Genomic DNA, 24,266 nt, shown 5'->3' with positions numbered 1-24,266 from the left:
AGCTCTTGTGATTTGCTTGCTGTTCTTCCCAGTCTGATTTTTGTCTTCTGTTGTTCTGGGAAAGCATATGTTACATTAGTTTTTGTTGTTGTTGTTGTTGTTGTTGTTTTTCATTTCATCCTTGTTTGTACTACACTCTGTAGCATGGGGCTGCATTGCTTTGTGCATGATGATAAAATTAAAAGACCCCTTTTGAGAGTAGATAAGTTCATTTTCTAGGATTCTGAAAGCCATTATTTAATTTTATTCTGTAAATAGCTAAAAGTAAGCATGGGAAATAATTTTCTTCACTATCATACTTAGTCACAAGGTACATATAATTTCATGCTGAGTTATATTTGTTTCTGCCCATGAGTACTTAATATAGTAAAATACTCCATTTTTCAGTAATGACTGGAGGACCATTTCATTACCAATCAGAACCGTAATGGTGGGTGTAGTTAATAAACAACTTGAATCAAGATATTAGGTGATTTTTGGAATAAAGTGAATCAATTATGGTGACTATTTCATATTTTTCCTAGAATAACAGTGGTTTTGTACAAAAATGCACAGAGGATAGGTCTATTTCTGTGTTAACTCCTGGGAGGAAATGAGTTTTTTTCTCTCGAGAGAAGGTGGATGCTACACTGGGTTCCACCAAGACTTTCCCTGATTTTATAGCAGGCAGAGACCCAAGCCAATGAGAGGTAAAGAAAATAACTGATGCTTTTGGTCTATGAAACTTAGACACTGTCCATATTTATTAATGTCACATGATAAATCTGTCTTTTTTCAATTATGGCTAATTAATAATATGAGGATTTTGATTTCTTGGGATTTCAGATTAACACTGAGATCAAGAGCTTTAAAAAATAATCAGATTTTACTTATATAGAGAATCTTTAGAATATACTTTAGTATCTATACTGTTTTTTTATTTGAGAGAAAGAGAGTGCAGGCATGAGCCGGGTGGGGGTTAGAGGGAGAGGGAGAGAAAATCTCAAGCAGACTCTGCATGAAGCAAGCAGCCCTACATGGAACTTGAAGAGGGGCTCGAGCCCATGACCCTGAGATCATGACCTGAGCCAAAATCAAGGGTTGGAGACCCAGTGACTGAGCTACCCAGGCCCCTAGACTTTTAGTATAAATACACATATTTGGGTACATAATATATAATATATTTATGCATATATAGTCTCTTATGTATATTTTTATACATGTATATACATATATGTGATATGTGTGTATATATGTGTATTTGTATGATCTCAGGGCTGAATAGTAAGCTGAATGAATGGCATCATGATCTCTACAACATGTAGGACTGGAAAAATGTGTATGTATGTGTGTGTATGTGTATATATGTATGTATAGAGAGAGAGTCACAAGTTCTCAGAGTTGATAGCCAAGCTGAATGGCTGAATATATATGTCCCCTTGCCAATATATAAGCTTTCCATAGTAATTTTCCTGCAGCTATAGCACCAATTGATCCCATATGCTTAAGGAAGAGCTTCCTCCTATGCCTGCTCAATTATTATAAAATATTTCATGGGGAATAGAGATATTACATGGAAAACAAATTTGACTGCACATATTAATGTCACTACTTAGATCAATACAAGTTACTAGGTGTCCTACTAAGTAAACATTATATTTAATTTCTGAATAGTATATTTTGGGGCAATTGTTATTAGCTCCAATGTTGTCTTTTTTTTTTTTTTTTTTTTTTCTTTTCAGTATGTTCTTTGGCTTTGTAAGTAAATATTCTGGTCTTAGATTCATTATCTCCTTTTCTTCATTTTGTCCAGTTCAAAATATTAATCCAAGTCATTAATAATGTACTATGATACCAGAAGAATATTTTGAGATCACACTCAAACTCTTTAAAATCAATTTGTTGGATGCTAAACAAAAAGACAGAAATAACACAAGAAAAGATAGGAATTTTAGCATACAATACTTAGCTCATGAGATCATTGACCATCTCTGTTTTTGGTATACAGGCCTGTGTTTTTCTTTGGTGGATGTTTAGCAGCATAGTTTCCTTACCCAAATGAATATTCTTTTCAATATATCCAGTGTGTAACTAAAGAAGCTGACAGTCGAGTAGCCATCTTTTGACCTTCTCTTGGGCTGGGGTGGATTTCTTTTTTGTTTATAGTAGTTCTGATGCCTTAAATTTATTTTGGTATATTGACCTTCTTATCTCTTTTATTCCAAAATACTTATTTTAAAATCTGTTTTTTGCCTCCTTGTAAAGACAATATCATCTTTAGTACAACCTTTCTTGTTTGAAAGCTATTGGTCAAAGAATTCCTCAAAATTTTCTTTGCTCCCTGGGAACTATGAATATCTACCAATTTTCTTTAAGACATAGTCCATTTTTTTTTTTTTACCTCAAATAGGAGTTCCTAAAGGGGATAGGGTGCTTGCTGAAAGATGATGCATATGTGTTCTATTGATTCTACTTCTGTAATACCTCTCATCCATCCCTCCTTTCTATTTCCAATGCTTGTTTTCCAAAATGTCACACAAACTAAGATATCAGACTTCCAAATCCTTCTCCCATTCCTATCTTACCTTCTGATACAAGAATTACCTGAAAACACATTTAAGATTTTACCAAATTAAAAATAAAATGATGTGGAATAAAGTCAAAACTCCCAAATGTCAAATTTAATATCCTTTATTATTTGGACCTGGCTTCTTTTTTCAAAATGAATTGGAATTTTTTTTTTTTTTTCTATCCGTTTTAACTCTACACTAGTACCTCTGGATTCTTTGCACTTTTCTGCATTGGTTTAAACAGCACTTTTGTGTAGAATGGCCTCCTTAACACTTTCTCCTTCATAAATCCTTTTGTCCAACAAGCTTTAACCCAAATATACCCTTAGCACATGGAGAGCCTTTTAACCATGACTCCTTAACCATCTACAACCTGCCCATTTGTATTATAATTATGCAGATGTACATTGTTCTTAAGCAGTAAGCCCTGTAGAGGCAGAATCACATGTGGATCATCTTTGTATATCCCTAGTATACACTTTGCACTTAATGAGCCCTTAATTACTTGATGAATAAAAATGAATTGGTGATTTAGGTGATGCATAGTGTTCCATCGTGGTCCATGCTTTGGTTAGAAACAAAATCCACAGGAACATCAGGCTTTAGTATCCAGGAAAATTTACCACAGGAAGGGATGTTAATAAGTTCATCAGCTCTGTCCTCCAGATCAGTCTAGTTGGGAAGACTAGAAAGTGTGGTACAGGAACAAATAATAGGGTCCAATTCGTGTAGAACATAAATGCTACTTGAATGTAGAGTGGAGGAGGAGGGAACATTCCTGAGCAGGGCTGGTCAGTTAAGCCTTCACAAAGTTGAATGTTGAATCATGTACAATTCAAATAGAATTTGAATAGACACAGAAGAGATGGGAATGACCTTCAGAATTGAGTTCTTGGTTAATAATGGCTTCAGTGAAGGAAAAACAAACAACAAACAAAAACATAGCATAATATGTAGCAGGTCAGTTGTCTCTTCCATGGATTTCTCAATTTTGTTCCAGATAGAGGGATCACTCAAAGTTGATGGTGGATTTGAATAAGGATCAAAACAATTTTGTTTGCATCCCTCTATTTAAGCATCATTCAAGGATCTAGAAGTTCCATATAAGGAGAAATGTCCACTCTTTTTGAGAATAGAATCAAATTTTTAGAATTAGAATTTATGTGTCACCTCTGTTCTTTCTACAGACAATTCAGAGTAGGCATATTTGTAGGAAAGTTCATATCAACAACCGCTTTTAGCACCAATAAGCTATTACCCCTTTACCCAATGGACCCTGGGAGTTACTCCAGCAATGTTTTGCCTTTGTGATTGGCCCATACCTACATCAATTCAGACTTGTCCTATTTTTAAAACATTGGTGGCATATAAATTCTAAATGATATTAATAACACAGCAAATTAATAATTGATTGCATTTATGATACTTAACATTTTCAGCAAATGTCCATGGTCCTTAAGGAGGCCAGTATTAAATGTGCTTAAAGTGTTAAAATAGTGAAGTTTCTGTGATTTGATTAATTAACACCCTAAAGACCTGACCTATTCACCTGCTAAGATGCTAACTATGCAAACGTTAGAAGGTGTGAGCAGAATTATAATTAGCTGGGATTAGGCCAAGAAAGAGTTCACTATCTAACTGAATGGCACATTCAGTAGTTTACCAAGGGATCAAGGTTTGCAGACTTTCTTTTATTAATTTTGGTATGTTTCATACAATCTATAGTTCCTCTAATGATATAACAGTAAAATTATTACGTTGAAAAGTCATTGAAAAGAGCCCTTGATCTCTCTCCTCTGTTTCTAAATTTCCATAGGGTGCTGATTTTCACAACTTCACTTATACTTAAATTTTGTCTTCTATATTGCTCCTCTTTAAAAAAACCAAAAAACCAAAAAACCAAAAAAAAACCCAAAAAGACTATGGACTCTGCAAAACAAACTGAGGGTTCTAGAGGGGAGGGGGTGTGGGGATGGGTTAGCCTGGTGATGGGTATTAAAGAGGGCACGCACTGCATGGAGCACTGGGTGTTATATGCAAATAATGAATCATGGAACACTACATCAAAAACTAATGATGTAATGTATGGTGATTAACATAACATAATAAAATAAAAAGAATGTAAAAAAAAAAAAAAAGACAAAACTTAAAGGCTTCTCCTTTTGTTCCAATGCTATGTGTCTAGGTCCCAGTAGAAATTCTACTCAGCCATAAACACTTTAGTGTTCTGGTTGACTGGAAGTAGTCTTTCCCCTCCCAGAAACTATTATACTTGATCTTTCCTCTTAGGTTCTTGTGCTTATATATGTTTATCATTTAGCAGCATTCCTTAATTATACTAATTACATTTTTAAAAATGATAAAGTCAAATATGATTTAGTTTTGATGAATATTCTATGATTATGTAACATGTTAACATAGGGAGAAGTTGGAATAAGGGTATATGGGAAATTTCTCTACCACATTTGCAACTCTTGAGTTAAATTTACAGTCTTATAAATCATAGGATTAGTCATTTTCCTTGAACAGAATGTTTGAAGTCAGCCAAATGATGGTGTAATGTAATTATAGATTTGCAAAAATGTACAAACAGGAGGATAAATAATAGATTTCAGACCACAGACTTTGTCCGCTTTCCCTGAAGCACTAAAATCAAGGTGGGGTTGATAAAACATTCCAAAGAAAGAGCGATCCCTCATCTCAATATTTTTGTCAATTCACCACTTCCTTCAGATCATTTGCTGGCCAATAGTCTTTTCCCAAGTACTTTTTTTTTTTTTTCTGGGCCAAATTTAGGCCATTAAAATCTTTTTTGAAAGAAATATTTATGAATATATTGTCAAGGAGGGCAAAAGGGAATTTTGTTTAAATGAAACTCCAAAGCCTTGCCTTAACTTTTCCTTGTAATAAATGCCTGTTTAAAAGCAAGTGAGAATTTTTTAAAAGAATTAATTAATTCAAAGAACCTGAAAAACAAAGAAATTTACAAATCCCACATACAGTGACAAAAAAAATCTGACATCTGCAGTTGATCCATTCATTAAAATAAGACAATCTGTGCAGCACATTTCTGTAATTCGTGCAGACTGCCTTAACTTTTCATTCTCATAAAATTGGAGCTGGGCTGTTTGTTTTATTGGTAACTGCGGCAGTAGCAGAATGGGCCTATACTTAGCAGTCCACAAACCCCATAGATGTTTATCCACTCACGACAGTGCCAGCCTGCTGCATTATTTCAGCAAGTGACGTTCCTCGATGAAAAAACAGCAGCTGCTCACTCAAAATAAACTTGTTTTGTTTATGCTGTCAGCAGAAAGCTGTTTTAAAAAATCATTAGATGCATCATGCTGTTGCAGTATGTTAAATTGTAAAGCATAAAGAAACATTTCTGAAAGATAAGCACCATTTTACCTCCGCGTCTTCAACACGGAGCATTTCTCTCTTTTTTTCTGAATTATTCAAATACAGGGAAGATAGGTGATCTCACATGTTTAGAAACAATGTTAATGATGCCAAGATGATAGGTTGAAGCCCCTGGCAGGTTAGTGAACTTTATTCAAAGGAAAATGTGTGGAAAACACGATGCTAAGATCAAGGGACCTGGAACCCAATGCTGGCTCAGCCAACCACAATCTGTATGACCTTGGATAGGTCTCTTGATCAATCGGAGCTGCGCTTTTTTTTTTCATCAATCTAATGGTCCCTTAAGAGCTTCACTTTTTATCATGCAGTGTTTTCATTGTTAGCGATTTTCATCAGTCGTGAGTATGCATGACTGATGTATAATTTACTCAGGGTTAGAATAAATTTCTAAGACCCTGTTCTATGAAAGCAGTCAATAAAGATATTTTTGTATGTAAAAAAATGGCACCTTTATTTCATTTCTTGACTTAAAATATTTGAAAGTGGAGTTTTGAATTTCTTTTTCCACCAATGGACATGGGTAAAATAAATTAGAGTGCACCTATAAGATAAATGACTATACCACTAGTATGGTATTCACTGAGAAAGTTGGATTGTATTCATTAGAATGCTCTATGAACTGACATTGAGCATCAAAAAATGTTATACTTTAAAAGAAAATAAGTAGGGGCGCCTGGGTGGCTCAGTTGGTTAAGCGACTGCCTTCGGCTCAGGTCATGATCCTGGAGTCCCAGGATCGAGTCCCGCGTCGGGCTCCGTGCTCGGCGGGGAGTCTGCTTCTCCCTCTGACCCTCCCCACTCTCATGTGCTCTCTCTCATTCTCTCTCTCTCAAATAAATAAATAAAAAATCTTAAAAAAAAAGAAAAGAAGTAGAAAAGTAGGTTATATGTAGCTTGTCCCATTTTTGTAAAACGAAAGTATGTACATATGTATATACCCCTGCAAAGTTGCAGGGTAAGATATTATCAAACTATTTTAAAATAGTTTTCTTGTTAAGTGTCTGCCTTCAGCTCAGGTCATTGTCCCAGGGTCCTGGGATCAAGCCCCGCATTGGGCTCCCTGCTCCCCGGGGAAGCCTGCTTCTCCCTCTCCCACTCCCCCTGCTTGTGTTCCCTCTCTCACTGTGTCTCTCTCTGTCAAATAAATAAATAAAATCTTTTAAAAAAATAAAATAAAATGGTTTTCTCTGGGAGAGAGATTAATATAGGAGATCTCCATTATCATTTTTATATGTTTGTAATTGAAGCTTTATAGTTAACATTAACATAAATATTTTGGTGAAATGATACCTTTTTTGAGGTAGAATTTTTTGTGTAAGCTTTTACAAATTCTGAGAAATGGGTGCACTTGTGCCAGACTTGTCCTGGAAAGTGGCTGCGAGCCTTCTGTAGTCAAGTGTCCCACACCAGCCCTTGGCCCCAGACAACACTGATCTGATTTTTTCATTAATTTACTTCTTTTAGACGTTAGCATAAATGGAATCACACAGTCTCTTCTTTTATTTACCTTCTGTTGATCAGTATATTGATTTTTTTTTATTGTACATATCTACACTGTAGGATGAAGCAGTAGTTTGTTCCTTTCATATTGCTGATTGTTCTGTGAATAGGCCACTATTTGTTTTTCTGTCCCTCTCTTGATGGATATTTGCATTATTTCCAGTTTTTTTCCCTATTATGAACAATGCTACCACAAACATTCATGTCCAAGTATTTTTATAGGCAAATGCTTTATTTCTCTTGGGTATATAGCACTAGAATTACTGGGTCATAGGGTAAAAGTATGTTTAATTTTGTAAGAAACTGCTAACAAGTTTTCCAAAGTGGCTGCACCATTTTGCACCACCACCAGAAATGTATGAGAGTTGTAATTGTTCTGCTTACCTGTCAGCACTTGGTATTGTCAGCTTTTTAAATGTTAGCTATTGGTATGGGTACCTACAGGTATTTCTCTAGAGTTTAAATTTCATTTCCCTGGTGGTGAAAGGTGCTTGTTGTCTTTTCCCATGCTTATTCCTCTCTTCTTTTGTGAATTGTCTTTGCAAATCTTTTGCCCATTTAAAAAATAATGGGTTCCATCCTCTTATTATGGAGTTGTAAGAGCTCTTACAAATACAAACACACTTTCAGCTGTATGTTCTGAAAACATTTTCTCCCTGCCTGTGGCTTGCCTTTTTATTTTCTTAACTGTATGGTGAAAAGTTGAATGTTTCACTTCTCATGAACTCCAAGTTATCATTTTTTTTTTAAAGTTGGTGCTTTTCATGTTCTAGAAATCTTTGCCATCCTAAAGGTTGTAAAGATTATCGCCCATATTTTCTTCTAGAAGCTTTTTCATTTTAGATTTTGTGTTTAAGTCTTTTTTACTTTTATAATCAGAAAATACAGGGCAATATTTATAGTGAAAATAGGGTACTTTTAACATAAAAATGTAAACTTTTACAAACTACTTTCAAATTGATCTCTCCATAGTGTTTACAAAAAGTCTGATTTATGAAAAGATAGGTGTCCATCTTCAGGAGGAAAGCTGCATTTTCTATTATATACTTAGCCTACCTGCAGAGGATTTTTTTTTTTTTTGCCTCATCTTATCTTTTCATACAAAAACATCCTTCAGTGTAATAAGTTTCCTTCAGTTGGCAGTGCTCAACACAATCACTTAGAAATAGAAATGTTTTCTGAATTCTTCCCACATGTCCCACAATTTGCTAGTTGCTAGAAATAATACATTATTTCTGTAGGATTTAATCTATGCTATGGAAAAGCAGAGTCAAAGATAACTAAAGAGATCATTACAATACATGATATAATGGAAACACTAGGAAAAAAAGAAAGGCTGCTACTGACACAGAGTGGGGCTTATAAACCACAAAACCACAGTATTGTGGGGATGGGTGTCTCCTGGAATGGGTTTCAGCATCCAAGTAGTGATTGATACTATATGTGCTTACGTATTCCTGGGTAGGTTAAACTACTGGGGGGCAAAATGGTTTGAGAGGAGAAAATAATTTTGCTTGGGATGTTTTCAGTTTGTTTTTCTCCTCCAGCTTTGGCTGGTAGACAGGTCATTATGGGTACTAAATCAACCTACCTGTACCCCAGTGGTTCTGCTATTTTTTATGTTTCTGAGTCTCACATGGACAAATGGATCCATTATAGACTGTCTACTAGCAATAAGACACCTTGAATGAATGCACAGCTTCTGTTTGAGTTTCCTTTTCCCCTAGGGTTACATTTACCCATCTCCACTTTTATTTTAACTTAAGTCTCTCGGTCCAGGTAAGGAAAGCTGTTGATAGCCAGTGAGTTTTGTGTCTGCCTGCTGCCTTTCCTTATGTGGCTGGTCATCTTAATAGTGTCAGGTTATGGTTGGAAATTCTTCTCTTCCCAGTATATAGATTCTAGAATTAAAGACCTGTAGGAATAAAACTTTGGAAGTCTTTTATTGACTAATAATGTTTTAGTTTTGTTCATTTAAAGAGTATTTATTTAGTACTTCCTGTATGCCAAGAACTATGCTTAGTGCTGCAACTAAACTGAATAAGACAAACACAGCTGCTGTCTTATAAAGCTGACAATGAAGTGAGAATGGATGACATTGAACATTAGAGGTATGATGAGTGGTGTATGGACAAGTATAATGCTATAGCATATATAACACAGGGCTGAGGAAGTGACATTTCAGTTAACACTTGAGTAGGCAATAGAGCAGGAGCAGAAGAACTCCAGAAAGATAAACTCCTTGCAAAACAACTCTGAGATGAAGATGTACACAGAGTATTTCAAGAGCTGAAAAAGAGCCAATATGGTTGCAATATCAAGAAGAAGGAGAACACCAACAGCCAGAGGCTGAGAAAATTAGCGCCAGATCACCGTAGATCTTTAAGCTGACCTACCAGTTAAGATGTCATGGGCCTTGGGGGAGACATTAGAAAAACCTTGCCTCCACTGGCTTCAATAAAAATATATTTTTTTTTGTCTTATGTAACAAGAAGTCATAAAGTAAAGCAGCTTTAAATTTGGTTAATTCAAAAACTCATTATCTATTTGTTTGTGGATTTTGTTTTGTTTGGCTTTGGTTTTTTTTTTTTATGGTGCAACTTAGTAAGTATATTTAAGTAGCATGGGAACAGGACCTGAAGACAGAAAGAGCTGCGCTTTTGCTGTATGAAGCTGGTGGTTATGTGCTTAGTGTTCAAGGGGGAGGGGATGTGCAGGGAGTATGAGATCATAAATGTTGAATGACCTACTCAGAATGGAGTAGTATCCCCTCATGTCTGCAAGATGCACATCCTCACATAACAATATCCAGAGCTGTAAGCATAATATATTTTTTGTATCTCTTTTAAAGAAAAAAAATTATCTTCATAAATACTCAGGAAATTTGCCTTTCATTGTATTGGCCAGAATGGGTCACAGGATCTTTGGTTTTCTGTACTATTGACTGGTAAGGGGAATGTAACCACCATAACTAGTCATTTGAGGAATACATGAGGGTGGGCGGAAGTAGGTAAATGGAGGCATTGAATGTGTGCAATTCTTTACACTTGTTTATGTGGAGGGGGATAGAATGGTAAATAGTGTGGAATTAAGCTCCTTAAGGTCATTAAGACTAGTCATAATGTTCCCAAATTTTTGGCAGCAGTTTAAAATTGGGTACTACTAGTCTGGTAGGAGGGGCAAATGGTTGTTGGGTGGGCCACCAGCAGTGCACAGGTTAATGACTATGAACCTTATCAAAAGGAAGTTGGGAAGCAGTTGAAAGGTCCTAAGCATGGGGGGAAAACACAATACAATTTTTATTAAAACTATAATTTTCTCCAATATGAAAAATGAGAACTTTTAATTAAAAGTATAATTATCCAACATGAAGAAAGGAGCAAGAAAAGACAAGAAAAACACTTTTGAGGCTATGATAGTAATGCACATGAGATAGCTTGGAGTAGTTAGGGTAGAGGAATAATTATTATAATCTAAACATCCTTAATAACTAACATCAGTAAAAACTGATAGCTACAATTGGCAGATGAAAGAAAGGGAGAGGTCAAGCTTGATACTGGGAGTTCTGATTTGGACATCTGGTTAGAGAGAAGTGCCACTCATTGAGATGGAAACACTGAGGGGCAGCAGAGTGGTATACGGTTTGGGTATATTGAATTTGAGCTGTCAATAAGATGTTCAAGAGGAGATAGTTGGTCAATATAGGTATGGAGCTGAAGGGAGAGGCTGAACTCTAGATACACTTTTGCTGTATTTAGTATAAAAGTGAAATCAGACATGGGTGAATGAGATGAGCTACAAGAATATATAATGACAACAGAGTGCTTAATCTCACCCCAAAAGATGTCAAGCTTCAAAGATCCGGAGAGGAAGAGTTTCTGACAATGGTGATATGAGTTGGTTCTGAGAAGTTGGAGAAAAGCCAGTGGAATATTATGTTATAAAAAGAAACCATTTTTCCATGAAAAGAGAGTAGACACCTGTATCAGATGCCTCTGATAGTTCTGGTAAGCTGAGGAAAAACATGCAACCATTAGATTTAGTGATTTAAAGTGTTACAATTTTATAAGAATAGTTTTGGTAGAATGGTGTCAAGGTTCTGACTAGAGTAAGTGAGTAGTCAATGGACAGTAAGAAAAGAGGTTCCCAGAAAGAAAAAGTATTGGACATAATTATAGGTAGCTTTGTTCACAGTAAGGAAAAGTTGTCTTTGTCTTTAAGTTTTTGTCCTTGGCACAGTACATATTTTATACCAGGGAAAAGGGTTTTCTTGGTCTTAAATTTTCATACTTGAAATGGTAAAGTGTTAATCCTCAAGAGAGTAGGACATGCAAAAATGAGATGAAAATGGGGCATCTACTGTGAATCACAGTCAGTATGTTAAACCCAACTTTTCTTCCATAAATTATTTAGGCCATAAAGGCAGCTGCTTGACAAAACTTAAATGTAACCTGCCACACAATTTTGGGGCAAATAATATCACATAACAGAAAAAATTTCACTACTGTATTACTTCTTTAGAAGCTCTAGCCTGCTTGGATTTCTAAATTACTATTCTTACAAGATGATTAAGGAGACTCCTTCAACCATCAGAAATTACATCTGATAACATCACACAATAGACTCTGGCACTGGACTAGATTACTGAAGTGTGGACTACGAATGGAAGAGAACAGAGGTGAAAGCATCATCGTTAATCAAGGTGTTTTGTAGACGGCTGGTTATTGGACACACAATTTATATGCTCCTCCATTCAGTTTCATATGAGAAAATATGTCTATCACCTGATAGGTTGAATTAGCACAAGAGAAATAAGACAGACTGTGCCCTCTTTTGAGAACTAATTCTAATAAAACTATTTGTGAATTTATGGGTGATTGAAAATGTGCTTTTAAAGTAGTGCATGTTGGCTAGGAAAGTGTTATGTTTTCCTATTTTCACCAAAGTTATCCTAAATGGAGAAACATGTGGATAAGGTCTTGTTATATGAAAACCCCTTTAAGTGGAATATGTTAGGTGGATTGACCTTGATTATGGAACTAATAATTGTAAATATTCCAGTGACTTCAGTTGAACAGGATCTATCATTTATTTACCTTTGTTCTCTCCTTATTCCCTGGCTGACCAGATCAATGCATTCATCGATAGCATAGCCTGCAGCCTACAAAATAGTCCTGATGAGCTAGACCTATAAAGTCTCATGATTCTCATATTTTTGAATATCATCTGGAAAGATTACCCTAATGGTTTGTCTTGAATGAGTTCCACACTTGCCCTTTCCTTGAAGAGTAATAATTGAATTTAAAACTTCCTTTTTCACTTATTTGTAATAATTTCTGCACTTTGAACATTTGCATATGTGTCCAGAATGTATTCTATAATGTCCATCAAGTAAAAACTGTAATGCATTTATTAAGTGCTCCAGTCAAAATTAGCCCAATGTTAAATGCAGAATCTAGTCAGCAGTTCCATCTTTTGATGGATCGTGTTGTCAAGGCTTTCAGTGAGTTGACAATTTCTACTTTAAGAAGTTTTTGAGGAAAGAAGACAGTAAAAGACCTTAAATAAGTATCTAATCATCAAATTATCTTGTATATACTGTCGTGAATGAATTATAATAAACCTATGCAATTTAAAGTGCAGGTCTCAGGTTGAGTCTATCTCAACATAACTGAAAAATGTCATCAAAATTATTTCATGTTTATATGTGTCATTTTCCACAGAATTTTCTTAAATGTCTTTAAAAAGTAGTTAGCCAGGATTCTCAAACTCTCGAAGGAAAAAATACAAGAGAACTTGTTTCATGATTGTATTAATATAGTCAGCTAGTCAGTCATTGAATATTTATTAAGTGGCTGTTTCATGCCAGTCATTGGGCCCGTGTCCTATTTGCTTCTACAACACGAACCCTCCTGGCCCTTGATGTCAGTCTTTCTTACATGGTGATTTTCCTTAGAATATGTCTAGGGTCTCCCTTTTTACCCAGCTCTCCAGAGGTGATTTCATCTACTTTCCTCTCTTTGGGGAGAGAAGGTAACACAACACAGTAAGTAAGTCTTGAGTTTAAGAGTGTTGTGCAACTGGGAAATTAGGCTATGACTAGGAATTAGAACATTTTTATGAGTAACAGAAGGATCTTTAGCACCGAAGTGAGCCAGGGAAAATAGGAAATGTAGGGGTGATGGTGAGAGAACGTCTAGGCCTAACCAGACAAATGCTTACCCTGTGCTACTTGGAGGGTGAGATCCAGACTTTAGAAGGGGATTAATTAAGGGAAGACAGAAAAGTAATCTCAAATTTTAACTTAGCTAAATTAGAAAAGAGCTTTGCCTCACCTCACATTAAATCAATTTCAGTGATGGAAGCTTTGGGTTAATCAGCTCCAGCCTTAATTATCTAGGAAAGGACTGATCTTGTTCTAAATGGGTAAGGTAGGAGGGTAGGAAGGTAGGATTCAGGGGAGGATAAATAAGCTTATTCATGCGTAGTGATTGTCCTTGTAGTTATCTTGTGAATGAATTATGCTTTGCCCTCCTCCCACCGTCTTGTTCAAGGGCAGTTTTTGGCCAATAGGCAGAATCCCTGTTATAAGATCTCAGAATCACTGCATTGCTTCATCTCAATAGCAGTAGAGATTTATTGGGCAGCTGTTGCTATTGTTTGCTTTCTTCATCCCTTTTTGTAACTGCACCTTGATTCCTTTGGAGAACTATTTCCCTTCATTTGAAATGTTTATGGTGGAATTAATTTTTAAGATACCAAGCCTCTCTTGGCCAAGAGGTGGGCAGGGTACCTGAGATCAACCAATCAGACTCTTCCTCAAACTTGGATATTTCCTAAAGTGATACAAGGAGAGAAAATGGTTGAATATAGTTTATTACAATAATGGGGCTCTGAAAAGACACCCCATGTTCCTGCTCCCTATTTTGCCAGGACTGCCTTGACTCCTGAACTTTCCAAGGTTTGGTTTTTCAGGTTTTCTTTTAGTTCTGCAGGTTAGTTCAGTCATATGCCACCATAAAATCATCTAGGTTATAAGCTTTAAAATTTGTTTTTCATTGGTGGCAATTAAACATCACTAATTTTTGTTATTTTTCAAAACCTTAAAGCAAACCAGTATGTTTCAAATCTTTTAATAAGTCATCAAACAATTTATTTTCAAAAGAACACTTCTTTCTTAATAAGTGCATATGGATTTTCACATGAAGACACTGTAGATCATTGAGTGACAAAACTCAGATGTTTTGAGCTTGAAAAGCAATCTGATAAAAAATGATTAAAAAGCTCTCCAAGTGTATCACTGGAATTAAAATCCTAACTCTATCATTAGCAGCAATATATATAAATATAATAACCTTGGAAAATTAGCATCTAAGTTCAATTTCTTCAAATATAAAATTCATTCATGTGATGTGCTTAGAACAATGCCTACCACATAGTGAAAAAAAAAAAAGTTAGCTCCATACTCAAGCTATCCTGCTACTTTATGTCAAAACTCAACTTTGAATTTATAATAAGCAGGGACCTAGTTTTGGCCATCTTGATATTCCTAATTCTGAACTTAGTTGGTGCCCTTTCTTTTTCCCCAAAGGCTACACTGTAATGAAACATTTGGGGTTTATATATATGTTGTAGTTGTCAGGTTTCTGTGTGAATATTAATACATCAACTATAATTTTACTGAGAACTTAATTATAAGAGTTCAAACCTGCTATCCTCCTACCAAGTACTCTGGCTTTAAATGGTTATAAATTTATATAATATTTCATTGTTTATTTCCTTCCTGGCTAATTGTTAGACTATCTCTGAACAATTAAGACTCCCTCAATGGTTCTCAACCTTGGCTACATATTAGAATCAGTTGGAGAGCTTTCAAAAACACTTATTCCAGTTTACCCCAGATTAATAAAATAGTCTCCCTGGAGATGGAACCTGGATATCAGCATTTTTCCCAAAGCCCCAGGTAGTTCCATTGAGCATCCAAAATCAAATCACTGCTTCTTGAACTCTGAAAGACTTCCTTAGTAAAATAGCTATCAGTAAGTCTAAAAAATGTAGAAGACTGTTTTTCTTCTATTAAGTGTACATAATTTTAGAATTAAGGAAATCTGAATTTTGGCTGAATTGTCTATGGTTTTCTCACAACATTAAACAACAAGGTAATAGAGCTCAAGAAAAAGACCATTTATTCTATTTCTCCTCCCTGTTCCTTTCATCATCCAATTGTAAAAAACAATTGTTTCATTGAGAAAAGATGGAATTATGGGGAGGCTACTTGAGAATTTATTGTATTTTTGGAGTTTATTGTCTAGGCGAATACCTCAATCTCTTAAGAGGCCAGGATCTGTACATTATCTGATTGCATTTTATAGACTACATATGTAAAAGTACAGATTAAATCCTATAATCCAAATGATTTCTTTCTAAATTTGTATCAGCTTAAGACCCTTGCGGGCATGACTTTTGGTTGAGAACAGAGAAGTGGTGTGTGTGTGTGGGTGGGTGTGTAAAATGGGTTAGCATTTTTTCTTGTGATGCATGTATTAAGTTTAAAGCTTTAACCACTTAACTTTTCAGACATTTATAAACAGTTATTTCACCTCCAATTTTCCCTTTTCTGTGGTAAACACAGGCTATTCCATGTATGCCATGGTTTCATGAACATTCAGTATGCTTACTATCCCCCTTTAATCATAACTGACCTTGAACCAAGCGTCCATTATGTGTCAATACTGTTCTAAGTGCTTATTATGTGTTAAATCACTTCATTTGCACAGCAACCCTATGAGGGAGTAGCTATTATTTCTTTTTTTACAGGTGAGAAAACTGAGGCACAGATATGTTAAGACATATTTAGAAATCTGCCAGAGGTCTCAATTACAATTCTGACAATTCTGGATCCGCTTTCCCAGTCAGTACGCTATAATGATCTATATTTTATGTAGCAACATATAATTGAATCTGTAAAAAGGCAGCCAAGCTACTACTCCACTGGAAAATGTGGGCGAATAAAGGGGAATTTTTCTTAAATTAACTTAAAAATAACTTCAGTTTTTGATCTGCTACATAAAGCAAGAATTTGTATAGAGCTTTTATGGTATGTCTTATGCAAATTTCCATCCTCTAGCAAATGGTTAAAACTGACAAATTCCATTTTGATCTTGCTTCTATGTGCCATCATTGAAAGTCAATACTTCGGGAAGTGACATCTAATGTAAAAGTCCCCAGTCTTCATCATACCTATAGGTTAATCTTTTCTTTAATGCCTTGGATACTCACAGTTAATGAGGCGGGGTAAATACATCAATCCCAGCACGACTGAAGTAACAGGCAAGGGAAGTCTGTGCTCAGTGGTGCAATGTGTCAGGAGAGAAGCTAGGCCTACCGGAATGTGTACTACTGAATTTGGGCAGCTAGCCAATGTCTAACACTGGCAAGAGAAGTGTAATTTTATCTTAATCATCTCTTCCTATGTCAAGGCCAGGAGCAGCATTTCCACCAGCTTCTACTCCCCCATCAGTTACAACAATATGCACTCAACAACTCTGAAGGCAAGGAGCTTGGATTTGCATATTAGCAAAGCAGCAAAATATATTTATTCCTTTCATCTTTGGAAGGTGAGATAGAGAGATAATCATGGAAGCAAGGACTAGACATTTCCAAGCCTTTCAGTTCTAAAAACATACCAGCTGAGGCAGATAACATTTTAACCATGGTATCAAAATATAGCAAAACAGTGTGGTATTTAGGAATCTGCAGCTTAGAGAAGCAGACAAATCATAGATGTGTTTTTTTAATAAATAGGACATTTGCATCCATCCTATACTCTGAAGATTGGAACACAGATTTGCCCTACATTCAAATGGAATAATTAAGGTGGAATCTTAAGTAAAACTAGGGACTGAAACTACCAACTACAATCTTGATGGGACTAATTTAAGTATGTGTACAACACTCTTGAGATTTCTTTCAGTGAATCATCTAGACTAAAATAGTTATACTTGGTGCACATGTAGCTTTATTTTTTTTTTTAAAGATTTTATTTATTTATATGACAGAGAAACACAGCGAGAGAGGGAACACAAGCAAGGGGAGCGGGAGAGGGAGAAGTAGGCTTCCCGCGGAGCAGGGAGCCTGATGCGGGGCTCCATCCCAGGACCCTGGGACCATGACCTGAGCCGAAGGCAGACGCGTAACGACTGAGCCACCCAGGCACCCCGCACGTGTAGCTTTAATTAAGGATGACAAAGAGCAACTCCATCACAACTTGGGAAATCCTCAAGGGAAAGAAGTCAAGTGAGAATGTATTGACACTTTCTTTTGATTTCATCACATCTTTTGCACAATCCCCCCCTTTTTTATTTATTTATTTATTTTTTTATTCTTATGTTAATCCCCATACATTACATCATTAGTTCTAGATGAAGTGTTCCATGATTCATTGTTTGTGCATAACACCCAGTGCTCCATGCAGAACGTGCCCTCCCCAATACCCACCACCAGGCCAACCCATCCTCCCATCCCCCTCCCCTCTAGAACCCTCAGTTTGTTTTTCAGAGTCCATCATCTCTCATGGTTCGTCCACCCCTCCGATTTCCCCTGCTTCATTCTTCCCCTCCCGCTACCTTCTTCTTCTTTTTTTTTTTTCTTAACATATATTGCATTATTTGTTTCAGAGGTACAGATCTGAGATTCAACAGTCTTGCACAATTCACAGCACTTACCAGAGCACATACCCTCCCCAGTGTCTATCACCCAGTCACCCCATCCCTCCCACCCCAACCCCCACTCCAACAACACTCAGTTTGTTTCCTGCGATTAAGAATTCCTCATATCAGTGAGATCATATGATACATGTCTTTCTCTGTTTGACTTATTTCACTCAACATAATACCCTCCAGTTCCATCCACGTCATTGCAAATGGCAAGATCTCATTCCTTTTGATGGCTGCATAATATTCCATTGTATATATATACCACATCTTCTTTATCCATTCATCTGTCAATGGACATCTTGGCTCTTTCCACAGTTTGGCTATTGTGGACATTGCTGCTATAAACATCGGGGTACACGTACCCCTTCGGATCCCTACTTTTGTATCTTTGGACAATCCCCCTTTTCTTTACACTCCAGGATTCTGTATGTCTCACACATAGTTCGACCTCTAATCCCAAATCAGCTTGACATTCCTGTTCCACATTCTCCAGCTCTGATGGAACCTTCTTCCTAAACGTTAGCCAGGCAATGCCATCTCTCCTTTAATCTCTTTTGAATTTAGTAAATTTCAGTATAATTTAGGTGTGTACATACTTTTTCAATCCTTAATTACAACACTTCCATGTATCAAAATTTTTTCTTGGTAACTCCAATTTTCATGATACCTAGTTTATTTAACTTTTGTTTTAAAATCTATCTTGACCTGTGGCTGCAGAAAACCATGGACCATTAGGCCTGATATGAGCCATAGATGTCAGCAGTCAAGTCCTCTCTTTGGTGTTTGAGTCTTCTCTGTAGTGTTCCAGACGAGTGGTTATCCAGGTTCACCTGGATGGCTGCAAGGCGGGGAGCTTACCACCTCACAAAGATAGTTATGTTACTTAATATTGTTCATTATAATGAACATATATATGCCTTAAAGTTATTGTCAGTTTGTCCTTGTTTTCTCCTGTGATAAAGTTTAAAACCTCATCCACCTTACAACTTTTCAGATATTTAAAAACACCCCCGATTTTTTCCCTTTCCTGAGATAGACATGGCAGTTTCCATATATGCCGTGGTTTCATTAATATTCAACATAATCATTCTTCTCATTAGTCTCTTCTGAATGTGCGCCAGTTTTCCCATCTATGTCATAGACATGTTAATGTCCTACTCAGATCCCTCTTCAAACTGCCTCCAGTTGAGGGGAGTGAGGTCAGAAAACAGCCTTCAGCTGTTAGTTCTCAAAATCAGAATCAGCTGCAAAGCAGAGCCTTAACCAGGCCACTACCTCCCAGGGTATCCTGCATCCTTAGACAGAGGCAGGCAGATGTATAAAAGCCCAGCCATTTCAGTCCAAAGGGGGATGACTGACAGGCAATATAAGCTCCATAGCTCTCCACTCAGTTGGCCTACATTTGCTTCACTTTCTCCTCTGTCCAGTACCACTTCTTCGCCTCCCCACCCCCACCCTGCCTTTCCACATACATTGATCCTTAACAAACATCATATATTTCAAATTTGGTCAATTGTGGGCTCCAAGAGGACCTAATCTAAGACAATATTTCCCTCTGTTTATATTGCTCTTTGCCCAGAATATATTTTAAACCAAGTGCAGACTCTCTATGACATTAAATGTGATTTAAAAAATACTGAAACACAAATATTGAATCCCAGCTTGTCAGGCTTACTTTGAATATATTTTTGCCCTCCTCTGTGTTTTTTTCACCTAAGTTCATGTCCTTATAACATATGATGACTACCATTTCCCGGAGTTTTTGTTAAAATGTTAACTAAGTTGGGATGCCTGGGTGGTCGAGTCAGTTAAGTGTCTGCCTTCGGCTCAGGTCATGATCCCAGGGTCCTGAGATCCAGTCCAGCATTGGGCTCCTTGCTCAGCAGGGAGTCTGCTTCTCCCTCTGCCCTTCACCCTGCTCATGCTCGCACACATGCACTCTTTCTTTCTCTCTCTGTCTCTCTCTCAAAATCTTTTTAAAAAATGTTAACTAAGTCATTTGTGAAGATCGAGTCCTATTCACAAGTCTAAATTAACACATGTCAATTAGTGCTTATTGGTTATACTTAGTTAAGAATCTGTTTCATTCTGTTTTCATAGTACTAGAGTAACATTAAAGAAGTTATCACTCTTAAGTAATTTTTAATGCCACTACAAAATACATGTAGAAAGGGGCATAAAACTACAGTCTAAGATTAATGCATGGGCACACTCATGTGTCCACCATTCTGCTGATGAAACCAAATGCCATCAGCTCAGAAGCCCTTCAGGGCCCTAACTTCACCCCCTTCCCTAAAGGGAACTGTTTTCCTAGCTTTAACCTCATAGATAAATTTGTATTTTATTTTAGTAGTTTCATATAAATTGAATTTTGATAGTCCTCTGTGTGTCTGGCATCATTCACCAAATATTAGGGTTGTGAGACTGACAAATATTATTGTGTATAGCAGTACTACATTGATTGTTTTTTAAATTGCTATAGAGTGTCCCATTTTATAAAAATAGCTCAATTTGTTCCTTTTATAGTAGATGGACTATTTGATTATTTCAAAAATGTAACCTTGAATATTTTTCTATTTTTTACTTACTTAGTATGGGTTTCTGTTGGCTGTGTACATAAGAATGCAATCGGTGGCTCATGGGATATACGTGTGTCTGGACAGATACCACCAGTTTTTAAAGTTGTACCAATTTGCACTTCTGCCCACACTGTATGAAAGTTCCATTGGTTCCATGTCCTTACTAACTTTGGTATCGTCACTGTTTTTCATGAGAGCCATTCTGTCAGTGAGAAGGTAGTTGCATTTTCAAATATTTCATTTAGCTTCCATGGGCATTTACTGACATAGAGCACCTGGGCATTGACTATTTGTATTTCCTCTTCTGCAAAGTTCTTGCAAATGTCTTTCATCATTTTTTTGGTCTGTTTTCCCCTACTGATTATCAGGAAATTTTATATGGTTTGTATACAAGTAGTGTTGGCTATAGGTCTTAAAAATATTTTTTCCCACACTTCACTTACTTTGTAAATTTGTTACTGTCTAAAAATAAACTTTAAAAAATATTTATGTAGGGGTGCCTGGGTGGCTCAGTCGTTAAGCGTCTGCCTTCGGCTCAGGTCATGATCCCGGGTTCCTGGGATAGAGCCCCACATCGGGCTCCCTGCTCTGCGGGAAGCCTGCTTCTCCTTCTACTCCCCCTGCTTGTGTTCCCTCTCTCACTGTCTCTCTCTCTGTCAAATAAATAAATAAAATCTTTTAAAAATATATATATTTATGTAGTCCAATTACCAACATTTTCCTTTATACTATTTCTTTTTTTATTATGTTATGTTAATAACCATACATTACATCATTAGCTTTTGATGTAGTGTTCCATGATTCATTGTTTGCATACAACACCCAGTGCTCCATGCAGCACATGCCCTCCCCAATACACATCACCAGGCTAACTCATCCCCCCACCCCCCACCCTCTAGAACCCTCAGTTTGTTTCTCAAAGTCGGTAGTCTCTCATGGTTCGTCTCGCCCTCCGATTTCCCCCCCTTCATTTTTCCCTTCCTGCTATCTTCTTTTTTTTTATTAACATATAATGTATTATTTGTTTCAGAGGTACAGGCCTGTGATTCAACAGTCTTACACAATTCACAGTGCTCACCATAACACATACCTTCCCCAGTGTCCATCACCCAACCACCCCATTCATCCCAACCCCCATCACTCCAGCAACCCTCAGTTTCTTTCCTGAGACTAAGAATTCCTCATATCAGTGAGGTTATATGATACATGTCTTTCTCTGGTTGACTTATGTCACTCAGCATAATACCCTCCAGTTCTATCCATGTCATTGCCAATGGCAAGATTTCATTCCTTTTGATGGCTGCATAATATGCCATTGTATATATATACCACCTCTTCTTTATCCATTCATCTGTCGGTGGACATCTTGGCTCTTTCCACAGTTTGGCTATTGCAGACATTGCTGCTCTAAACATCAGGGTGCACAAACCCCTTCGAATGACTACATTTGTATCTTTGGGGTAAATACTCAGTAGTGCAGTTGCTGGGTCGTATGGTAACTCTATTTTCAACTTTTTGAGGAACCTCCATACTGTTTTCCAGAGTGGCTGCACCAGCTTGCATTCCCACCAACAGTGTAGGAGGAATCACCTTCCTCCACATCCCCGCCAACATCTGTTGTTTCCTGACTTGTTAATTTTAGCCATTCTGACTGGTGTGAGGTGGTATCTCATTGAGGTTTTGATTTGGATTTCCCTGATGCCGAGTGATGTTGAGCACTGTTTCATGTGTCTGTTGGCCATTTGGATGTCTTCTCTGGAAAAATGTCTGTTCCTGTCTTCTGCCCATTTCTTGATTGGATTCTTTGTTCTTTGGGTGTTAAGTTTGATAAGTTCTTTATAGATTTTGGATACTAGCCCTTTATCTGAAATGTCATTTGCAAATATCTTCTCCCATTCTGTCGGTTGTCTTTTGGTTTTGTTGACTGTTTCTTTTACTGTGCAAAAGCTCTTTATCTTGATGAAGTCCCAATAGTTCATTTTTGCCCTTGCTTCCCTTGCTTGGGCAATGTTTCTAGGAAGAAGTTGCTGCGGCTAAGGTCGAAGAGGTTGCTGCCTGTGTTCCTGTCTCACATTGAGGTCTTTCATCCATTTTGAGTCTATTTTTGTGTGTGGTGTAAGGATATGGTCCAGTTTCATTCTTCTGCATGTGGCTATCCAATTTTCCCAACACCATTTGTTGAAGAGACTGTCTTTTTTCCACTGGGCATTCTTTCCTGCTTTGTCAAATATTAGTTGACCATAGATTTGAGGGTCCATATCTGGGCTCTCTATTCTGTTCCATTGATCTATGTGTCTGTTGTTGTGCCAGTACCATGCCGTCTTGATGATGACAGCTTTGTAATAGAGCTGGAAGTCCGGAATTGTGATGCCGCCAGCTTTGCTTTTCTTTTTCAACCTTCCTCTGGCTATGCGGGGTCTTTTCTGGTTCCATACAAATTTTAGGTTTATTTGTTCCATTTCTTTGAAAAAAGTGGATGGTATTTTGATGGGGATTGCATTGAATGTGTAGATGGCTCTAGGTAGCATTGCCATCTTCACAATATTTGTTCTTCCAATCCATGAGCATGGAACGTTTTTCCATTTCTTTGTGTCTTCCTCGATTTCTTTCCTGAGTATTTTATAGTTTTCTGAGTACAGATTCTTTGCCTCTTTGGTTAGCTTGATTCCTAGGTATCTTATGGTTTTGGGTGCAATTGTAAATGGGATCGACTCCTTAATTTCTCTTTCTTCTGTCTTGTTGTTGGTATATAGGAACACCACTGATTTCTGCATTGATTTTATATCCTGCCACTTTCCTGAATTCCTGTATGAGTTCTAGCAGGTTTGGGGTGGAGTCTTTGGGGTTTTCCACATAAAGTATCATGTCATCTGCAAAGAGTGAGAGTTTGACTTCTTCTTTGCCGATTCGGATGCCTTTATTTCTTTTTGTTGTCTGATTGCTGTGGCTAGGACTTCTAATACTATGATGAATAGCAGTGGTGATAGTGGACATCCCTGCCACGTTCCTGACATTAGGGGGAAAGCTCTCAGTTTTTCCCCATTGAGAATGATATTCGCTGTGGGTTTTTCATAGATGGCTTTTATGATATTGAGGTATGTACCCTCTATCCCAAAACTCTGAAGAGTTTTGATCAAGAAAGGATGCTGTACTTTGTCAAATGCTTTTTCTGCATCTGTTGAGAGGATCATATCATTCTTGTTCTTTCTTTTGTTAATATATTGTATCACATTGATTGATTTGCAGATGTTGAACCAACCTTGCAGCCCAGGGATGAATCCCGCTTGGTCGTGGTGAATAATCCTTTTAATGTACTGTTGGATCCTATTGGCTAGTATTTTGGTCAGAATTTTTGCATCCATGTTCATCAAGGATATTGGTCTGTAATTCTCCTTTTTGATGGGGTCTTTGTCTGGTTTTGGGATCAAGGTAATGCTGACCTCATAAAACGAGTTTGGAACTTTTCTATTTTTTGGAACAGTTTCAGAAGAATAGGTATT

The sequence above is a fragment of the Mirounga leonina genome, unplaced genomic scaffold, assembly GCF_011800145.1.
Source record: "Mirounga leonina isolate KUSES-001 unplaced genomic scaffold, KU_Mleo_1.0 Mir_82, whole genome shotgun sequence".
Lineage (NCBI taxonomy): Eukaryota > Metazoa > Chordata > Mammalia > Carnivora > Phocidae > Mirounga > Mirounga leonina.
The sequence above is the reverse complement of the archived record's forward strand: the minus strand, read 5'-3'. Positions refer to the sequence as shown.